Below are 21,580 nucleotides of genomic sequence, written 5' to 3'. Positions count from 1 at the left end.
TAAGTTTATAAAAATGATGTTATAAAACAAGTCCTTTAGTTATATTTAACAAGCGGTCGACCGCGAATATGTCCGTGCGGAATTATAAAAAACTTATTTAGTAGGTTGTGTTCTTCCAGACTATGTTCAGCGAGATCCATGCAGCCGTTCTGGAGATACCTTTTAACAAACATCCATCAATGCATACATCTTAATATTCGCATTTATAATATTTGTAAAATGATGTAGGTTAAGAAGAAATTGTCACGGGTAATCTTACTAATATTATAAATGCGAATATTAGGATGGATGGATAGATGTTTGTTTAAAGGTATCTAGAAAACGGCTGACCGGATTTTGATGAAGTTTGGCACAGATGTAGGTCATAGTCTGAAAGAACACATAGGCTACTGATTAAGGGTTTTTTTTTAATTCGCGGGCCAGTAGATGATAATTATTTCTATATTTTTTGTAAAATATTATTACACAATTGTACCAATCTGGTCTAAAGTTCTTTGAATGAAACTTGACAAATACTGTTGTAATACAGTTCATTGCAAAATCCTTTGAAATATTTGTAATTGCACATATATCGATTGTTATTAATATTATTTAAAGATCAACTGTCATAAGTAACTGATAAATAATTACTTGTAAAGTCATTAAATCTTCATGATTATTTGTTTGCTGCAAAAGATTTCTAATTGACAAATAGCAAATTGAATTTCAAGTAAGGGGATTATTACAATATGATGTTCAATGCAATATTTCATCGACCTTTATCGTAGCTAATATAATTGATAGCATTTGCATTGGTATACAGAGTATTGTTAGTGCAGTTGTTGTAAGGTTTAACTAGCTATCGCTCTCAAGTTCGTCCGCGCGATAAAAAAACTTAGATTATGATAACTACGTTGTATTTCTGTACCAAAATTAATGAAGATCCCTTGAGTTGTTCCAGAGATACCTTCACAAACATCCATACATGTATCTAAACTTTCGTATTTTTAATTAAATTATTCAAACTTTCGTGAGAGATTACACTAAACTGATATATAAATACGGCTAAACACTCACGTATATTTGTCCGGTGGCGGCACCGACTAGTTTCGAGCACATCGGGGACCCTTCATCAGGTTGAATGGTACTGGTATTATTTCGCGGACGCGGCCCGTCGATCACTGTGAGCGACGGGCCGCGCCGTATTCGGTGCCGCCACCGGACGAATAGACGTGAGTGTTGAGCCGTGTTTATATATCAGTTTCGTATTTTTAATATTAGTAACGTCTAGTATCTTATATAATTGGCCACATAAAATAAAGGATGATCTATTTTAGTTTTGTTTTTGTACTCACGTTATTCTTTTGTTTTGACATACATTTAACCTTTTATTTTGTATTGGTTGGAAGAAACTTATCATATAAGTGTAGTCTGATGCACGGAATGTATTGATAGGTTTTACACAACGATGGTTAAAGAACAACATAGAATATGATTATGTCTTTTATGACGTGTCCTTTAACGCGCGAATTTCGGTTTCATTATATGTATGTAAGTGTGCTTTTGGGGTACCTCAATGTGAGCGGTAGTGCGCGGTGAGAGCGTGTCGGCTAGCCGTGCATCCGCATCTTGTCAGTCGCCTCGTCACCTCTGGTCACCAGCTCACCAGCACCAGTACAGCCTGCTGTCCATATCCTGGAATACGAAAATAATAATTTCACATTTGATATATTCGTGTGACATGTGAAAACCCGTAGTATAACTTGTTCCAAAAATATGGTTGTCGCCTGTTTGAGTTGAAATACGAAAATAAATAGTTTTATTTTTTAAATATATAATAGCAATAATTTTTATAACAAAAAATCAATTTTTAAATTTTTTATCTCTCTGTCTGTCTGTCGTCAAGGCCGCGTTTGTTCTGGGTAATCTCAGAAATGGTTTGGTCAATTTTGACTAGACTTTGACTCGTGCATATAGGATGTAATATACTTTTTTCCGCTCTAAAGTCCCGGATGACCTTTATGAAAAAATGTAAATGCAAACTCATTGTAAATTATCAAGAACTGGTTGAGTACAATCGTTATATAGTTAAATTTAGATCGGCTTCTGTTTTTAAATGTATTTAAATATTCAGAAGCTACGTAATTTAATTGGACTGATTTAAATTCTACGCGGTACTTGTTGCGTCGAACGCAACGTTAACCATAAAGTTATTCAATGATATTTCAGTTGCTATTTTGATTTAATATTTTTAATAATCGTGTTTGTTCGTTGGCCCTTATCTTGATAAAGTTTGTTCCAAGCATAGCTATTTTAATGTTGTGTGCAGATTTTTTGAGCAAAAAAGGTTTCATTTGCGTAGTCAATTTTTGTAACTAAGAGTCTTTGTGATAAAATCACGGTCACATTTTTTTTTTAAGTTGACGATAAGTCTTATAACTTTTTAATTAGATGCAATATATTAGTGTATACTTATATCACATTTTCTCTACAACATTTATGTCTATTGATATTAGTTTTGAATAGCATTCTTTGTTTCTGACGCTTATTCGGAATACGTAATATGTAGACAAAGAACATAAATTAGTCCCACTTTTGCAAGGGGGCACAACACCTTATGTGTTATGATTTGAACTGGTCGTGTTATATCATTATAGACTGTTGTAAATTTCAAATGTCATAATGCGAGATATTTAACATACTTTCCAACAACATATTTGGCGCGAAATTTAAAGAAAAAATATAAATTAATCTTGTCGTTTAACAGACATCTTACTTAAATTATAAATGCGAAAGTTTAGATGGATGGATGTTTTAGAAGCCTCGGGACGGATCAACGGATTATGATGAAATTTGGCATACATAAAACACGGTCTGGAAGAACACATAGGCTACTTATTAAGATTCTTTTAATTTAGCGTAGACGGAGTCGTTTGCGATGGCTAGTTTGTTATGTGTGTGTAGAAATTATGAAGTGCGTTTATATTGAGAATGGTTTCATAGAGACGGCATTAACATACAAATGTTAAAACCTGTTTTATGACTAGGGTAAGCGCGCGTAGTAGCCTATTCCCGTAAAAATCTTTTCGGAGATTACCCGCAACAAATTCAGCTTTGCGGACAGATAGACAGACATACAAAATTTTTTTTAAAATTAAAATAAGCTTTCCTTATCAGCAACGAAAATACATCGTGGATACGAAATATCGTTTTTTCGATATGACGAAGAGACTCAATTTTATTAATATATCTAATAGATATGAACCAGGAATATTATTTATTATAGAGTTTGAAAATAGGTGTAATGCGTCCATAGTCTAGTACGGACTTTATTCTTGGCTCTCAAAAATTTATACTAGGAAGACAGAAATATCACTATTGCATACAATGACATCTTGAATGCAGACTATTTCTAGAGAATTTTTATTGACGTCACCAACCGATGCAGGTATCATAAACATTTGAAAATTGTTATGAGTTACAAGAAAATATGTCATATTTTTACTACCTATATGTAATATGTAGCAATTAATTCAATACAATATTCCCTGAGCTTTTTTATTCATTTTATACATATATCCGGATGGATAGTATGTTTATTTATTTATTTTTTTCTGTGATTTAAAACAAGTTTGTGATGCGTAACTATTTAAATAACCAATAAAGAGTAGCTATGAGTATATTTGATATAATCAATTAATCGATTAACATTACGAGTATATAATGATCAAATAGTAAATAATGTATTCAAACATAGTTTATATAAATTGATATTGACTATTAAACGTTTCGAATTAATGATTTAATCAGATCGTTATTATAATCAAAAGATAGACAGCTACCGGATATCATGAATTATTTCCAATAGTATTCAATTAGTTTTCAGAAGTTTTAACGAAAGAAATAAACGGTAAAACCTCAAAAGAAAAGCAAAAATGTTTCGTTTACTTAATACTAGTAGTCGCCGTCCGCGAAAGATTAATTAAAAAAAATGTAGCCTATGTGTTCTTCCAGAATATGTTGTATATCTATGCCAAATTTCATTGATGTCCGTTTAGCCGTTTTGAAGATACTTTCTAACAACCAAACATCTATCTAAACATTCGCATTTATAATATTATTAAGATTTACAATATACTTATATTTATATGAAAAGGTTTAGAATAAGCATCAAAATCGTAATATTCGTTGACAGTCATCTGATACTATTATATTATTATACGATAATCATACACCTATTTAATAATAATAGTATTCCATTATTTTAATGAAACGCCTCACAAAAGTCATAAGGTCAAGATTCTTATTGAAAATTTCATGTATCTAATTTATGAGACGGTTCGTGATATCACGAGTTACCCAGTCTATTGTGAAGAAGAGGAATTGACGATATTTTGGTCACCTGGTGATTATATCACACGATTTGAGAAAAGGTTAATTATGAAACACAAACTATGGCCTAATCACCCTTAAGTTAGAGTAGGATCCAAGCCCCTCGGTGGGGACGTATAGTGAGCTGAGGATGATGATGATGATGATGAAACTCAAGCGATAAAGTACATTTTGGTTAGTGTGTGATATACAAAATTATGAAATTTTACTGTCAAATAAGGGTGCTTAAACTACAAGTTATTATGTTTGAGAAATTATAAACATGTAGCCTTTGCCCGCGACTCCGTCTGCACGGGTGCGACTGAGCCCTGTTGTGTTCTTCCAGACTGTGTTCCACATGTATGTGAAACTTCATCGAGATCCATTGAGCCGTTCTAGAGATACCTTCTATCAACATCCATCCATCCGTATAAACTTTCACAAGTTAGATTTCTTACTAACGTGCAATATGCACATACGAGGTAATACGGCCTTGAAAGTTAAAGGCATTATTTTATCCAAATAAATCAATGATCTCACTGATATATTATAATAAAATGAATGGTAATAGAATATCTTTAGGAACGAGATTTTATTAATGATTGTTGGTTCACCTGATTAAGGTTCGGTTGGCAATGTCTATGTTTGATAAGTCAAATGCCAAGCGACCGGTTTATTTAAAGATCGCCCGCGTCCGCTTTAATACGAGATGACTTAATCACTTAGTTATTCATTTGACAATGATATTGGTGAACTTTTCAAAAAAATTTGAATATTTTATTTATTTATCTTCATAAAATTAAATGTAATAAATAAAATAAGCAGCAATTGGTTAGAATAGTATTGGGCTGTAGTTGAGGTGTAGTTGACAGGAGCTTAAGGTAAAGACAAACAAGAAACAGTAGTAATTCGCGGTAACATAAGAAGTTTAATTTAGCTGTTATATTTAAATATATGCAGCCACGTGGCAGATAAAATGAAACAGTCTATTGAGATATTTATAAAGGAAAGCGTGTCTTAGTTGTTTGTCGCTAGGACAATTGTCCGGTGCAAAAAGCTGGTCTCAAGGCGTCGCGGCGGGGTCGTGTGCCTCACGCCGCGGCCGCCGACCTCCAAACAAGTCATAAGCAATAGCGAAATATTATAAATTGTTCTCCTGCAATGCTCAAAACTAATTACTTTTTAACACCGTAACCTACTTACCGTTCGTTGGGTTGTGACTGAAATCTCTGAATAAAAATATCGTCATCTTTGTATCCCATTCTTGACAACACAGATTTATAATATGTTTTAAATTGGAATTTTGGACTCAAAAACCTTCCTGCGTCACCGTCTATCCTTCGTACGTCAGTAAGTGGAAAGAGCGTGAAAGCATTGGCATTATAGCAGGATTATGGAGAATGTATATAAATTGATGAGTATATAAAAAAACTATAAAGTTAATAAGAGAAGGGAAAAAAATATTCATCCATTTTCTTTATTTATTTCTAGCTAAAGACGCGTGTTTTGGTTTTTGTTCCATTGAGTTTCATACCAGCTTTTTGGAATAGATGTAAAGGCTTATAATTATTAAAATCGAAAGTGAAAGGATTATATATAAAATAATTGTATTTATAAATTATTTTCGGATATATTGAAGTTTGTATTCCAAGGTTTTAGTGTAATTTATGATTGCTCAGACGTATTTTCACGGTTGCTTCCGCCATTGAAAATAATTGAGTACGTTATTGTTGGCTGGGACGAATCTTATGTTCCTTCGCACAATTCGATTTTGATTGTTTTATTGAGATACGGCCTCCATGAAATGAGATTAAGGTTGGCTGTTTGATCACCTCGATAGCCAAGAATATTTTATTATATGTTCGTGTACACTTAACAATAACATCTGTGAATTTCATGTTAACTATATTCGGAACTTTAATTTCACATGTTTATTGTCGTTACGTAGATGTATTTATGTATTAAGTAATCAAATTATAAAGTGCATACTTGCTATAAACTTTAAACTTTAATTCCACTTAGGTACTTTGGACTTGAAAAGAAAAGAAAGAAAGAAAAGTTTTTATTATAGGTAATACAGATTAAACCAAGAAACAATAACTAACATAATAAAATAGCACATAACTAAGAAATTAAATTAGACTTAAGTTACTATTTATGGTTAATTTGGATAATCTAGTGATGCCCACACTAGGCAATGCCTGTATCCTGGGCATCGATATGTTACTTTGGAGTGTTCTTTTTGGATGGAGTCGCGTCCAATTTCCTTGGTCGCGTCAGTTCATTGGTCACGACTGCTATATAAAATGATAGCCATTAGTGACAGTTATTGACCTAGAGATACGCACTTATGATCTGATCTGTACATGAAGAATAACAATATAACTCTGGCCCGTAATCCAGAGGGGTAGGCAGACTTCAATTTGGCGTGGTCCTGACACACCTATCTCGTTGTTTCACAGTCTATATATCTACGCATACATGCACATTAGGTTGCTCTTAATACCGATAAATGTACAGCTAATCTATATAAAATATCAACAAAACACATTTGTAATTGTTAGATATAATCATACAAAAAACTTATTACATTTTACATCAATGGTTGACACAAACTTTACAGAGTTGTAGATTTATCAAACATTTGATTGTCGCGTGCGATTTGAAATTGAGAACACGGCTATAAAATTCTTGATCCATTGTGTGTGAATGTACGTGAAATGTACTAAGTTCAATAATTGAACTAGACACGGTCGGGGCGGAATATCGAGCGTGGGAATGGCGTTTGGCGGTATTTACGCGAATGTCGCATTGTAGCTTCTGTTATTTAATTGCAAACGCCACATGAGATTAATATTATGTATTTACGCGTAATGCATTCTAAAAATTTAATCTATTGTCAACAATATTAGCAATAATTTGAGTTGTAATCTGCAGGTCCTGGGTTCGAAGCCCGCCATGTACCAATGTGTTTTTCGATTTCCGATACATATGTACATTTAATCGACGTTCTTACGGTGAAAAAATACATCGTGATGCAACCTATATATATTTAAGAAGAAATTCAAAGATACGTGTGAAGTATGGCCTAGTCACCCCTATCATAGGGAAGTCTCCGAGCCCGACGGTAGAGACGTATAGTGAGTTGATACGATATAAATGTATTGTGATTGATTGTTGCTCAATAATCTAGCTTTTCTAAATCAAACTTTTCATTTAATTTTGTTATCGTTACAATTTTAAAAATAATATTAACATTGACTTTCTAATGTGTATATAATTGTGTTGTGACAAAAAAATTAAGGTCATTACAAAATCGTGTTAACAAACTGTTGAAGAAAAATCACCAAAGTCTATATTTTACGTGGGTGTTCTAGGCTATTATGTGACTGCGAATATAATTGTGAAACGCCTCGGCCGCCGGAATTTTGTGAGCCACGCACAAAAAGTAAACAAAATCGTAACACAGCCCACTGTTACGTCCATTGGTTTGTCACCTATTACAAAAAATTGTGACACAGTTTCGAATACGACATGGAAAAACAGTATTTGCAAGAAAACTTTGTGAAAAGTATTGTAACATAACTGCAGTTTATATTAGTAACAGATTCTTTACACCATCAATTTACCAATTTAATTATTGCTTGATACGAAATCTTACTAATATTTTCGTCGGTAGGAGCGTCGGTGACTCAGTGGTCGAGCACTTGACTTGCAGTCTGCAGGTCCTAGGTTCGAATCCCGCCATGTACCAAGGTGTTTTTCGATTTCCGATTTACATATGTACATTTATCCGACGTTCTTAAGGAGAAGGAAAACATCGTGATGCAACCTGCACATATCTGAGAAAAAATTCAAAGATATGTGTGAAGTCAACCAATCCGCACTTGGCGAGCGTGGTTGACTATGGCCTAATTATCCTTAACGTAGGCTCCGAGCCCCTCGGTGGGGACGTATAGTGAGCTGATGATGATGATGACTAATATTATAAATGCGAATGCTTAGATGAATGGATGTTTGTTAGTAGATATTTCCAGAAAGTTTGGATGGATTTCGCTGATTTGGCATAGATGTGGAACATAGTCTACTAATTTACATGGAACACAGACGCTACTAATTTTATTTCTTAATTCCGCACGGATGGAGTCGCGAGCAACTGCTTGTATTGTACTAAAATGGGCAATGCTAAGTTCTGTCAGATGTCATTGAACAGGAAATTGTGAAACGAGATCTTATCTTATTTTGTGCCTTAAAATTGACATAAAGGTTGTTGTCGCTTGAGTTCGTTGATGTCTTTTAGTTTAAAATCTGTAACAGGCTATTATATATATTATATATCTACTACTAGCTGTTGCCCGAGACTCCATCCGCGCGGAACAAAAAAAAAACAATATGTATTCACACCATGTTCTACATGTGTGCCAAATTTCTTTAAAATCCGTTCAGCTGTTCTGGAGCTATCTTCAAATAAACATTCATCCACATAGACATTCGCATTTATAATATTAGTAAGATGAATGTCTTTTGTGCGTAGTTTTTTTTTAAATATTAGCCGATTTTTTTGTTAATTTACTAATATTTCTTTAACCATTCCAAGTAAGCTCTAGGCTTGTGCTAGGATATGGTTTACGGCAATAGTCGAATGGCGGGATTCGAACCCCCGATCTCGTGGTCAGAAATCCGTAACCTTAACCATTAGGCTTTTGACGCTTCAAAAGTTATTTGGTTGTAACGTATACTTTCCTTAAAATATATTTTAATTATTACAAAAACTGTATTTACCTTACATAATTCAATATTATAATACTATGTTAATTATTATGCGAATGATTAGCTAAAAAAATCTTTGCTTTTAATTTCATTTAAAAAATGACTTTTACATTTTCTTGTATCACAAATATTTTATATTTGCTAACAGCGGCCATGGTGTTGAGTAAAATGTGTTGTGAAATTTACAAACATAATCAGTAAATCACTAGTTTGCCGTAATTACGTAGACATGCAACGGTTGCGCCGTTTGCCGCCAAATTACTGTGACTACGACTACTACTACCACATTTGGTAATTTTAATTATATATAAAATTGTGATTGAATGTAAATTTATATTTTTATGACGTAGTCAACGAACAAATCCTACTATTATAAATGTGAATGTTTGGATGGAATGGTTTGAGAGTATGTCCGGAACGACTGTATGGATATCGCTGAAATTTGGCATAGATAAAGAACATAGTCTGGAAGAACAGATAGGCTATTAATTAAGTTTTTTTTAATACAGTGTGGACTGTACTGTAGTTTTACATTACGATATATTAAGTTGTTTATTTGATTTATACTAATTACAGTACTCTCCCTATAAAATCATTTGAAATACTCTGTGCCGTATAAAAACAAAAGTAATTTACACTCAATGAATGGGACTGTTGCGTTCAACTGTTTCTTTTTTCCTATAATAGTATTGTAGTGTTTTAATTACATGTGAGGTTAGTTTGTTACAATTATCATTTGCCTTATTAAAGTTGTTTCGAAACACGTTTCTTATACATACTGGTCTGGAAATAGCTAGTTTAATTAAGTATCAGTTGATCTATTCCACTGTATTTTGAAACAACCATACCCTGCTATTAAATATTGAATGATTTTTATAAAACATAAATGTCTCTAGATACGTACATTTTATTTATGGGTTAATGCATATTTAAATTGTTACAGAAATCTTGACAAATATTTAACAGTGGTAGAGCCCGCTTTAACCTCTTCGCACGAATTGTCCCGGCTCGCCCGGTGAAATACCACGACCACACAGAAGACAGGCGTCAAGTGGAAGCAATTCCGCGTTTCGTCTGATGAGTGTGCGTCCCGGAGGGCTAATTTAGTCCTCTTTCCCTTCCCACCCTTTTTCTTATAAGGAAAGAATGGGAAGTGGACTTTCCGGATGTTAGGATGCATGGAAAGGAAAAATATTTACTTTCTGTGCATCCTCTCCTCCGTCGATTAAAAATAGGCAACGCATATGCAATTGTGTACGTATGTGGGCAACGATCACTTCGCTATTTCAGCGATTTCAGGTGGCCACTCGCTCGTTTGCCACCCTGTGATATAAAAAAAGAAAATTATTTAAATTGTTGATAGATAAGAGTAATAAGTACTAACTAATTTAAACTAAAGTTTAACTTTAGTTTAATTAGTCAGTGAAAACATTCTAGTGCACGACTTCCCGTAGCAAAAATTTCACCGAAGTCAGTCACGGTTTTTTTTACTCTATAATTTTTTCTCTTTTTGTGCCAGCTGGCGGAAGTTTGTCGCGACACGATACCGTGATCGAATCGTTTATAGTTATTAGTGTAAATTAGTTTAATTATTAGCATGTAAAAAATTACTGAATATACTTAGATGAAATACTAGGAAAATATAATTCCAAAAAAGGTGGACTAAACCTATTTTATATTGCAATACAGGGAGCATTGATAGAGTAATTTTTTTTCAATTCCATCATAGATCTATATTAGCTTACTTCTTACTAACATTATAAATGCGAATGTTTGGATGTTTTTTGAAGGTATCTCCAGATCGGCTGAATATATTTTGATGAAATTTGTCATAGTAGAACTTAGGAGAACACATAGGCTACTAATTATGTTTTTTTTCCGTGTGGACGGAGTTACGGGCGATCGCTAGTTTTTAAAAATATTGTAATAATAAACAATAATAATGTAAACATGATCATTTACGATGCCTTTGTTAACAATGAATGTAAATTGTTATCATGTAATTTATGCGCATAATTAAAATTATAAATATCTTACGGTCAAAGTATTAAATTGTCAATTGCATACAATAAGCGGAAATCAAACTTAGCTAGTATGAATACTACGAGAGGACCCGTTAAATACAATCCTAATGTTATTGTAAAAGCTAACATTTAATCCGTATTTTATATTACAATTAGCTGTCGCCCGCGATTCCGTCCGAACGGGATTAAAAGAACATAATTTGTAGCGTATGTGTTTGTAGACTACGTTCTACATCAGCCTTTCCCAAGGTGGGCGATAACGCCTCCTTGTGGGCGCTGCAGGTTTCAAGTTGCGGGTTATAGTAAAATTTTCGTTTAGAATTCTCTGTTAATATACATATATAGGTCACAATAATTAAATAATTTAATTTGATGTTATAGTGGTTTTATAATATATGAAAATATGGGGGCGCTAAAAAAATATTTATTCTCAAAGTGGGCAGTAGACAAAATAAGTTTGGGAACCACTGTTCTACATGAATGCTAAATTTCATTGAGATACATTCAAACATCCATCCATCAATCTAAACATTCGCATTTATAATATTAGTAAGAAGTAAGATTTATTCTGGCAAACTAGAAAAGTAAATTTAAAACTATAAATTAAAGTTGCATACTAGTAACGTAATTAAAAAGTTGCGTTATTCAAGTGTTTGAGTGCGCCGCCTTCAAATCAAAAGACCTTGAATCCCGGAAGTTCATACTTCACACTTCTATCGTTTTTTCAACGAAAAGTAATTTTTGTGATTGCATAGATTTTAGAGGACTTTTAAATTTTAAATGTTCGCTTGAGCAGTTTTCGGTATAAAGTTTTGATAATTTAAGTTAATATATGTATTGTAAAAAGATATACTATGGGTATCAATAATAATTTTGGTAGTTTGAAATTTTAGGAAAAAATTTCTATTAAAGAAACATTGCAAAAAGTTTTTTATTTACATATATTGAAGACGCGACGCGGCTGTGAATATATATGGTAGATAATCTTACTAATATTATAAATTCAAATGTTTGTTATGGTGGCTTGTATCTCCAGAAGGGCTGCATAGATCTTGCTGAAATTTGGCATATATGTAGAACATAGCCTGGAAGAACACATAGGCTACCTGAGATTTTTTTTTAATTGCGCCCAGACGGATTCACCAGGCGACAGTTAATGTTAAAATAACAATCCTATCTTTAGATATCGTATTATAATAAACTCAAATTGAAATAACATAATATTAGTAAATGTAATTCTTAATTGAAGAATAATAGTGGCTGGATGTTAGGTCGCCTGCATCGCTTGTAACAACGTGGAATGCGGTATTTTGAAAGTGATACGTGCAAGGTTAAAGGTGCAATAAGCAGACTAGCAACCATATCGAGTCTGATATCCGTTGTATACTTCGTCATGCTGTAATGTTACACATTCTACTACTGAGCTGGCCACTAACAAAAACTAAATACCATTTACTACATACCTGACTGTTTAACTGACGAAATTCATCCTTTAATGCCAATTCACACTACTCTTTTGCAATTATAAATGTACGGCTATTAATATATTATAACTGAGTATCTTTGAATTAATTACAGTAATAGATTTCCATCGTTGTGACTACTATTGAAGGACTTCTTAAAGTATTGTACGGCTACAAGTCTTTTTCTTTTTCTTATTATTGTTTACACTTTTAATATATAATTCAGGATTAAAATTCCTGAAGATACGACTGAATATAATATATTTGATGCATGTTTTAATATTTATCTTATATATGCGGATTGTTGGCTGATAGAATCTCACTGAAATTTAACATAGATGTAGAACATAGTTAGTCTGGGAGGACACAAGGCTACTTTTTTTTAATTCTACGAGAACAAAGTTGCGGGTGACAGTTAGTGTTTTAATATTATTAAAATTATCCTTTTTGGTATTATAATAATACATAGAAAGAATTGGATAAGTACTAATGTCAGATCCTAACATTTTATTGAATGTCACAAAGTGGTTATTTAAGCGTTTCAGTTCGTCGTATACCTCGGCCAAAGGAGAAGGCCATCAAATGAATAAGGACAATGAATAGTGTCAGTTGATAAATGTCATTTGGCGGCCGTAACAGTTGATGTAGAAAGTTAAGGAGACACCATTGAGTCGCCACGAAGTCGTGACCAGATGTCGATACCTAATCACTTGGTCATTCGTTCAATCAGACGCTGCGCAACGCGACACCTCGCCTGATGTGTCACTATTAGTTAACTCAATACGTAATGCTAGTTTTACACGAGGGTAGAATAGTTAGCACAGTAGGATATAACAGTAGAGCTATTGTTTAAACTCACACTTGATTTTAAACCAGTACTGTTATGTCGCGATGTTGTGCGTTCGAACTGCACTGTCTACACATCTGTCTCAGTTGCTGTCTTCGTGTGAAACTAGCAAAAGCCGTCACACATTGAACAATGCTAGCAGGTTGGAGAATATTATCAAATAAAATTTATTAAGCGTTGCATTTTGAATTATTTTTGTTATTTAATTTTACGTAAGAGAATTATTGGGTTCTTTGTTTTTTAAATTGAAAATCTAAATATGACTTGAATATCTTCTCGAAATATGATTCTATACGAATTAAAAATCTTACTTCTTACTAATATTATAAAGGCGAAAGTTCATCGGAACGGCTGAACGGATTTTATAATTTGGCACACATGCAGATCATAGCGTGGAAGAATATATAGGCTACTAAATATGTTTTTTTTTCCGGATGAGAGGATGCATGGAAAGGGAAAATATTTTCTTGTGTGCATTCTTTCCTCCGTCGATTAAACGTAGGCAACGCATATGTAATTGCGTATTTCTATGGGCATCGGTCACTTCGCTATATCAGCGATTTCAGGTGGCCGCTCCCTCGTTTGCCACCTTAGGATATAAAAAAAACGGTCTTTTATACCCTTTAAATACTTATTTCAGATAATAATAATGTTATTATAAATGAAATATTCACACTCGTTATTGCATTCGTTCAAGCGAAACACTATTTTAAATTGAATTACGAGATTTAAGTCAATTGTCGTGGATTTTAATAGAAAAAGGTTGCTTAACACAATAGTTTCGTAATTCGTCTGTAAGAATATTACTCAGATAAAAAACGTAGAACAACAACTTAGGTATGGATAGTAAAATGTATGAAATTAAATCATTTTGTGGAATCTTTTCAGGTAATTGTACAGACAATTACTCAGTACTTTTAGCGATGATCGATTGCTATAATTGTATACTAAAATTTTTATGTCGTGTAGAAATTCTCAAAATTTTAAATCATACTTCATACTAATATTATAATTGCGAATGTTTGGATGGATGGATGGATGTTTTTTTGAAGGTATCTACGGAACGGCTGAACGGATCTCGAAAAAATTTGGCATAGATATAGGACATACATAGTCTGGAACAACACATAGGTTAATGATTATGTTTTTTTTAATACTACGCGGACGGAGATGCGTGTGACAGATCGTATCAAGTAAATTAGATGAAATTTTTAAGCCGAGTCGAGTAAGTCAATTATCTCAGCTTTAACCTTAACTTAGATGTCTACCAAATGATTCTGAATTTGCAAAAATATTTTTAATAAAATTCCGCACATTTGAAAGTGTTATTCTAATGTGACATTATACCTGCACATTGAGTCGAGTCCGAGACCTAAAATAAAACGAAGTGCAAGAGTTATGTTAGCGCCGACTGTTCGCAAATAACTCCAAGTAAAGTTTAGTGTAAAATGAGCTTATTTGTTAAGGCATTGGGGACCCAATTACAATGCGATTGCATGCGTATGGTATGCAGCGTCACCGGTCGAGTATTTACACATGGCTGGGTCGACGACCCGCGCATCTCTGGCTCGCGTGAGCCACAGCCGTGATTGCTTATCGTTAGTTATTAATAGCGGTTACTATATGCTATAACGCATCGTACGTATAGCAGGTAACTTGCTGTAATTAGCACCGTTTCCCGAACACGACTCGATAATTAGTTCCATCAGGGTTTTGTTAATGCGAACGATTATTTACATTTGTGTTTTGTTTTTCGATCATATATTTTTTTTGAGCAGTCAGTATTACTTTATTGACTTGACGATTACTTAAACTACACTTGGCAATTTATTTAATACATGATTATTATAATGTCCTTTGCATAAGATCGCTTCATAATCTGGACTTTGAATTAAAGATTTTAAAAACAACTGGCCGTTAACATATTGTTAAAGAATTAAAAAAAAAAACCACTTGATTCGATAATATATCTTGTCACCTATATATAGGATATTGAAAAGAAAGTCAGACATTGGCTTTTAAGTTGTTGCTGGGGTAAATTGGGTCAACGTGTAGAGTGGCACGTATTATACGTAATGCAAGTTGCCTCACCGGGCTTGCGTCAGCTGCACGTCGCGGCGCATCGCAGTGTCTTCCACGCGATTCCGCGACCTTATAAGCTAGACCGGTGGTTCCCAAACAGTACACCACTATTTAAAATTGTTATAAAACTTTTTGTAAAGATGACTATTAAATATATAAAAAAATAATTAAAACAAAATAGGCCTAATTTTAAATGTCAACGAATGTATAATTTAATTTCAGTCCTATTGGATTCTAAGAAATGTAAATTGTAGAAAAATATTCAAATGTGAAATATTTTAATACGAATACCAAAGTGTCAGGCCGTTTATATTTTATGTTTTTTTTCAACTGTTTTTTTTTATTTATATTTATAAAAGTAAATATACCAAATACATATAACTTTGAGAAGCATTGAGCTAGACGCTTAAAATTTTTATGCATAAGTTGCAGCGGGGTCAATCAAGGTCTTCCGATAACGTTGAATTCCTGTTCGTAAATCTCGCTTATTACTTATGTAGTAACAGATAAAACATTGTTCTCAGCCAAATAAGGCCGCGGTGCTAATAGGAGAAAAAAAACGATTTCTCTTTCTGTTTGTAAACGTACTAAAATAATTCAAATTGTCAAATATGTATGTGTTTTTGAAGTGCCAATAGCTCAATAGTTAGTCTAATAATAATGATTAGTAATAATAATTCGAGAATATTTTAGCAAAAGAGTTTACTAAGTATATAGAAAACGAATAGCAGTTTTTTTAGCTTTCTCTTTTGAAACGTTTAAATAACTTTAAATTTCACTATATATTAAATAACAAGTATATAAATTGTAAAGATAATTATAATTAAGATATACAAACATATCGGTCACTGACGACGATATTTATATCGCAATAATAATGTACATTGTGTTTAAACTTTATAAGCAACAGGTCTCGCCCTGACCTTTGACAACTTTCCATGTGTACATTTGTGACGGGTTATTTGTGATTAGATGCGTGCGATTACAACTGAAGGTCGTTATGCATCAAACTCATCATACGCCGCATTGTCAGAGGCCGACGTGTCAGTCGACTGCTAAGTAACCTGTCGAAACACTTCATTATCCAATTGCCACTCGAAGGGAATGGATTGCTGTACTAAATTGGTTGTATAGATGTTGTGATTGTTATTACAAAATAACGCGTGTTATGTTTTCTTTTGTTTTTTTTTAAACTACTTTTGTGAAGAAATTCAAATAGAGTCATTATAAAAGAAGATAGAGTGCTTGATAATCTTTAATATAGGAATTCCGAAGCTTCTACAGTACAATCATGTCAAAATAAATGTTTTTAATACTTTTTATTTTACAACTCTTTGTTACCTTTCAACTTATGTCAGAGATTTGTTCTTGCAGATTTATTTTTGCTATAATAAGAGTTTGCTAATCATAAAATAATTATTCGAAGCTGTAAATATCAGTGACTAACTTGTAAATGTAAAAAATATTATTTATACAAACATATGTTAAACGTTCCACGATAAAGACACACCTCAAGGTAACAGTTTGAATATTTTAAGACGCGTCAAGTGAGTGTGCGATAGCTTAAATGGTTGACATTTCGGTGACCAGTGTAAATTTATGTTTGTATCTTTGAAGGAAATTTTTAAATAAAGAGAAATAAAAAAAATAAGATGACCATAAAAAGATGACTCCCTAATGGATTCTCGACAAATAGGTATTAATGGAAATAATTTTTGAACTTTTCGTTCATCAAGATATAAACATTAAGCTTATAAAAATAAATTAAATTATATTCATTGACTTCAGAAAATTAAGAAAATAGCTTAATAGTATGTTGAAGTAGGTTGTAAGCTTTTGTAAACACACCTTTATATATATTTCCGTTAATATTTGATATATTTGTGGTACCCGGATTTGGCAATAGAATTCTAATTTGTTAAGCAAAATTCAAGGTTACTTTGATACTTGACAGCAACAAGAGTCTGCGTACTTTGGGGTCGTTGGAAAGTGTTCATTGAAGCGAATCGCGGGTGCGCGTTAGTTGCGCCACCGCCTAAAGGTCGTCTGTGAATCGATTAAACGAATCGATTACATATATTCGATATCAATTTAATAATCGGCTTATCTTATGACATATTTTATGTAAAGAATCGTTAACCTAATTGACGATTTTATTCGATTCTTTCACTTCCACGTGATAATAATGTTCTTAGTTATTATGAGATTAGATATCAATTTGGCATAAACTCATCGTTTTATTAATGCGTGTTGCAAATGTGGGAATTTATTACGAACGTTAACGTAAGATTATATTATCGATATTATTATAATAAAGTAGATCATAATAATTTACGACATTGATGTATCGAATTGCGTGTCTTAAGTATTAAAGAATGTTCCTTATAGCGTTTTGTGACTGAAAAAAGTAAGTTAATTTGTTATTCTAAAACAATAGCACTTTAGATTGTTCAATGGTACATGAGAGTTTTCACCAATAAAACATCTGGATGAGAACTAATTGTTGTTGTCATTTCTCTCATGCTCGGTTATTTAAAAAGGGACAACGATATGTTTTTGTACAATTTTATCAGCAGTGGAAACTCATCGTATTATTATGAATATTTATAAGAAATGAATATAAAATTAATTTGCGATTTCTACCGTGTACAACGAAACGGTCATGCAACAAATAATGTTTTTTAAAAACACTTGAATTCGCTAAAATAGCGAAGCGACTGTTACCTTTAATCGATTGAAGAAGGGACGCAGACAAAGACCCTTCCTATGTCTCCTCCGCCAAATCCATTTCTCCTTTGTTTCATTTCCTTATATGATAATAGTAAGAAGGGATAGAGGTTTAAAATTAGGCTGACACTCACTTTTGTAAACGAAACGTGGAAATGTTTCAAATTCCTGCATGTTTATGGTGTGTTTGTCTTCGTTTTATACGTAAGAAAGTTATTCATTAAAATTAGAATTATATTTAAAATTACTTGCGCGGTAATTAAGAATTAGGAATTTAAGAGAGTTCTTACTCTACTTGCGTAACTGTGATTATGTCTGTAGGTATTTATGCTTTTGGTTAAGCAGTCGGTTTATTATTATTTGATTACATGATTATTTAATTAACTAACTGTCGAACGATAATAGTACGCGTGAAAATAAAAAAAAGTTTGTTTAGTAGCTTATGTGTTCTTCCAGGCTATGTTCTCCATCTATGCCAAATTTTAGCGAGATCTATGCAGCCGGTCTGGAGATACCTTGAAACAAACGTCCATCCCTCCATCGAACCATCCAACGTAAAATAATAATATTAGCTAAAGTTAAATCAGACTAAAACATATTTAGATACTATCATAGTAAGATAAGAAAACTATTAATAAAATAGTTTTCCTCAAACTAAAATCCTTAATTTTTTACTGTTGCTCATTGCATAGCAAATCGTATAGGTGAAAGTCAATCATCACACATTAGTAATTTGAGGAGAAAAGACGACGTTCTTAATAAGGTTTCCTTTCCCTACTAAATAGTAATACATTGGTAAATAATCTTACTACTATTATAAATGCGAATGTTTAGATGCATGGATAGTTGGATGGATGTTTGTTTGAAGGTATCTCGAGAACGGCTATATGGATTTCGCTCAAATTTGGCATAGATGTAGAACATAGCCTGGCAGAACACATAGGCTACTAATTTTGTTTATTTTTAATACTTCGCGGGAGGAGTCGCGGGCGACCGGTAGTTATTATGTAAGCCACTAAGTAAGTTACTTTTTAAAAAGTATTTGAGTAACGTTGACGCATGGTAACATAAACAAAATTAGAGAACAATCATATAAAAAAAAGAAATTAAAAATATACATCTGGATATTTGAAATGTCAATCGACGAATTTTCTAGAATGTTTTTTTTGTATTCAGATTTATTTTAATTGAACCAGTTTAATTTCAAACGTGAATAAATTAATCTAGATAGGATATTGTTTTATTAATAATGTAAGTTTTTTTTATTTAATAATGAATTTACTAAAAGACCGCTGTAGATTTTTTACATTATTCATTTCGTAATAGTGTTTTGTAGACGTCACCAAGTTACTTTGATTTATACTAAGGATTCCCCTTTTTAAGCATTAAACGATTATGTAGAAATAGGTTTTGTTGCAGACAATTAGTTGGACATTATATATTTAATTGCTTATTTGAAAGGTGTCGGCGGCGTCTGGTCATTTGACCTTCAATCGAGTTTACATAACTCATTGTAATCATGGACGCTGGCTTTCCTTGTACGAACTGCTAAAACAAGTTTACAAAATCAACAAAACTTCTATTAGACACGACACTTGATAAGATTCGTCTGTTTTGTTGTACTATAGGACATTTTTTTTTAATTTTGAATAATTATCTAATGAAATATGTAATACAATTGTAAGTCTCTAAACTTGTAAGTACTTTACTTTGAATCTCTTTTTATAATGTTTGTCTGTCTGTCCGTAACATCGCGTTATATCTCCGGTATAGCTAGATCAATTTTGTCAGGACTTTGACGGGAAGGTGGCTGATGAAAGGGATAATATTTTAGGTTAATTTTTTAATTCTGCGCTGTCGAAGTCGATGGCGACCAATAGTTGATACATAAATGTATTGGACTCTTTACGTTTATATATTTTCTGGTTACGTATGCCAAATAATCGTAGTATGTTAAATAATACAGCTCACCAACTTGTTACCTAATAGTATAGGACATTATTTTTATTATCTGTGTGACAATACTTTTTAACGTAAACAATCCTTATGTACCCGCCACATCAATGTAAATGTAGGAACATAGGAATTAAATATTAGAATTTTTTTTTTATCGAATATATATCCAGTACTTATGTACAAATACATCAGTGATACGAAATAATTATATATATTGCAGTTAGCACAAACAAAAGCTTGATAAAGATTTTTGGTTACAAAATATTATTTAAATGTTTTTAGGCAAATGAAAATGTTTCTTAGTAACCTAACTCTTAACTGTCTAGTATTCAGACTTCAACGCTTAGCCACTGAGTTATAAATCTTTTATCGATGGTTTCCGAGATCAAAATCTCTGTATAAAATATATCGACATACTTGCCATTATTTTGACGACACAAGGATAATAATATGTTTCAAACTTTTGGACTCCGTAACCAACGGTTGTTGATATAAATTGCTTAAAGTATTTGTGCAAGTATGGTGCACAGAAATATTAAATTCTCTATCTTTAGCAAGGCTACACGTGTCTGCAACAACTGAAACCAGTTCCAAGTGAACTGAATACAGCTTGTCCATAGCAATCAGTAGGCAATCGAATAGCCCCTTGACCAGTCCCCGCTATCGGGGCCCGTAAACAACTTTCGTCATATGATTTGTAAACTGACCACCGTGTGAAATACAACCAATAAACATTACGAGTACATTTTAAAATTTATCACATAGTTGTGTATGTAGAAATGCAGTATGCAGTATCACCGACTGTCCGTTTCATTCGACATTTGTAAAGATAACATTTGCGAACGGATGTCAGATATTTGTATGCATATGACCAAGTCTAGAATTTGTTTATAATTTTTTATTTTATTTAAGAAAATTACTTACGTCCAATAGTGTATAACATCCAATAACTTCAGCATATGACAACTTTTGATTAATCAAACGTATAAAACTTTTGAAACGTCACTAATATTCACGTGTAAAGTTATAAACACTTTTTTTGATTAATCTTCTAGTTTCGAAAAACACTGGCAACCGACGAAAGAAAATATTAGCGTTATACGTTCTGCCGCGCAGTGGGAGTTGGCGAAACTGACGTACGCAGCGCGCAGGCGCCGCCAAGGTATTGTTAAAAGTTACTTTTACTTGCGACTGCGCGCGCGCCTCTAGAGACCTCGCTGTCATTGCCCGCGAAAGAGAAAAACAGAGTCGTCTCTTTTCAACGGTGGCTACGTTAGAAAATTTATAAACGCTGTACACCAAAATGTTTGTGCAAGATTAAAAGGAAATTTTATAGCTATGCTAAGTACCGGTCACGGTTC

At 32.9% G+C, this 21,580-nt stretch overlaps 1 protein-coding gene across 1 annotated transcript in view; it reads right to left on the bottom strand.

Annotated features, from left to right (window-relative positions):
* Nucleotides 1–21,375, bottom strand: part of LOC106125458 (uncharacterized serine-rich protein C215.13) — a 41,928-nt gene extending 20,553 nt beyond the window's left edge. Inside the window, exons 1-2 of the mRNA XM_013322670.1 lie at nucleotides 21,144–21,375; nucleotides 1,552–1,674 (exon numbers count right to left, since the gene is read on the bottom strand). The gene's annotated coding sequence lies outside the window, so the exon portion shown is untranslated. The remainder of the gene's footprint in view (nucleotides 1–1,551; nucleotides 1,675–21,143) is intronic.
* Between the last annotated feature and the right edge of the window lie 205 nt (nucleotides 21,376–21,580).

This window comes from Papilio xuthus, unplaced genomic scaffold, assembly GCF_000836235.2.
Source record: "Papilio xuthus unplaced genomic scaffold, Pxut_1.1 DF825928.1, whole genome shotgun sequence".
Lineage (NCBI taxonomy): Eukaryota > Metazoa > Arthropoda > Insecta > Lepidoptera > Papilionidae > Papilio > Papilio xuthus.
The sequence above is the reverse complement of the archived record's forward strand: the minus strand, read 5'-3'. Positions and strand labels throughout refer to the sequence as shown.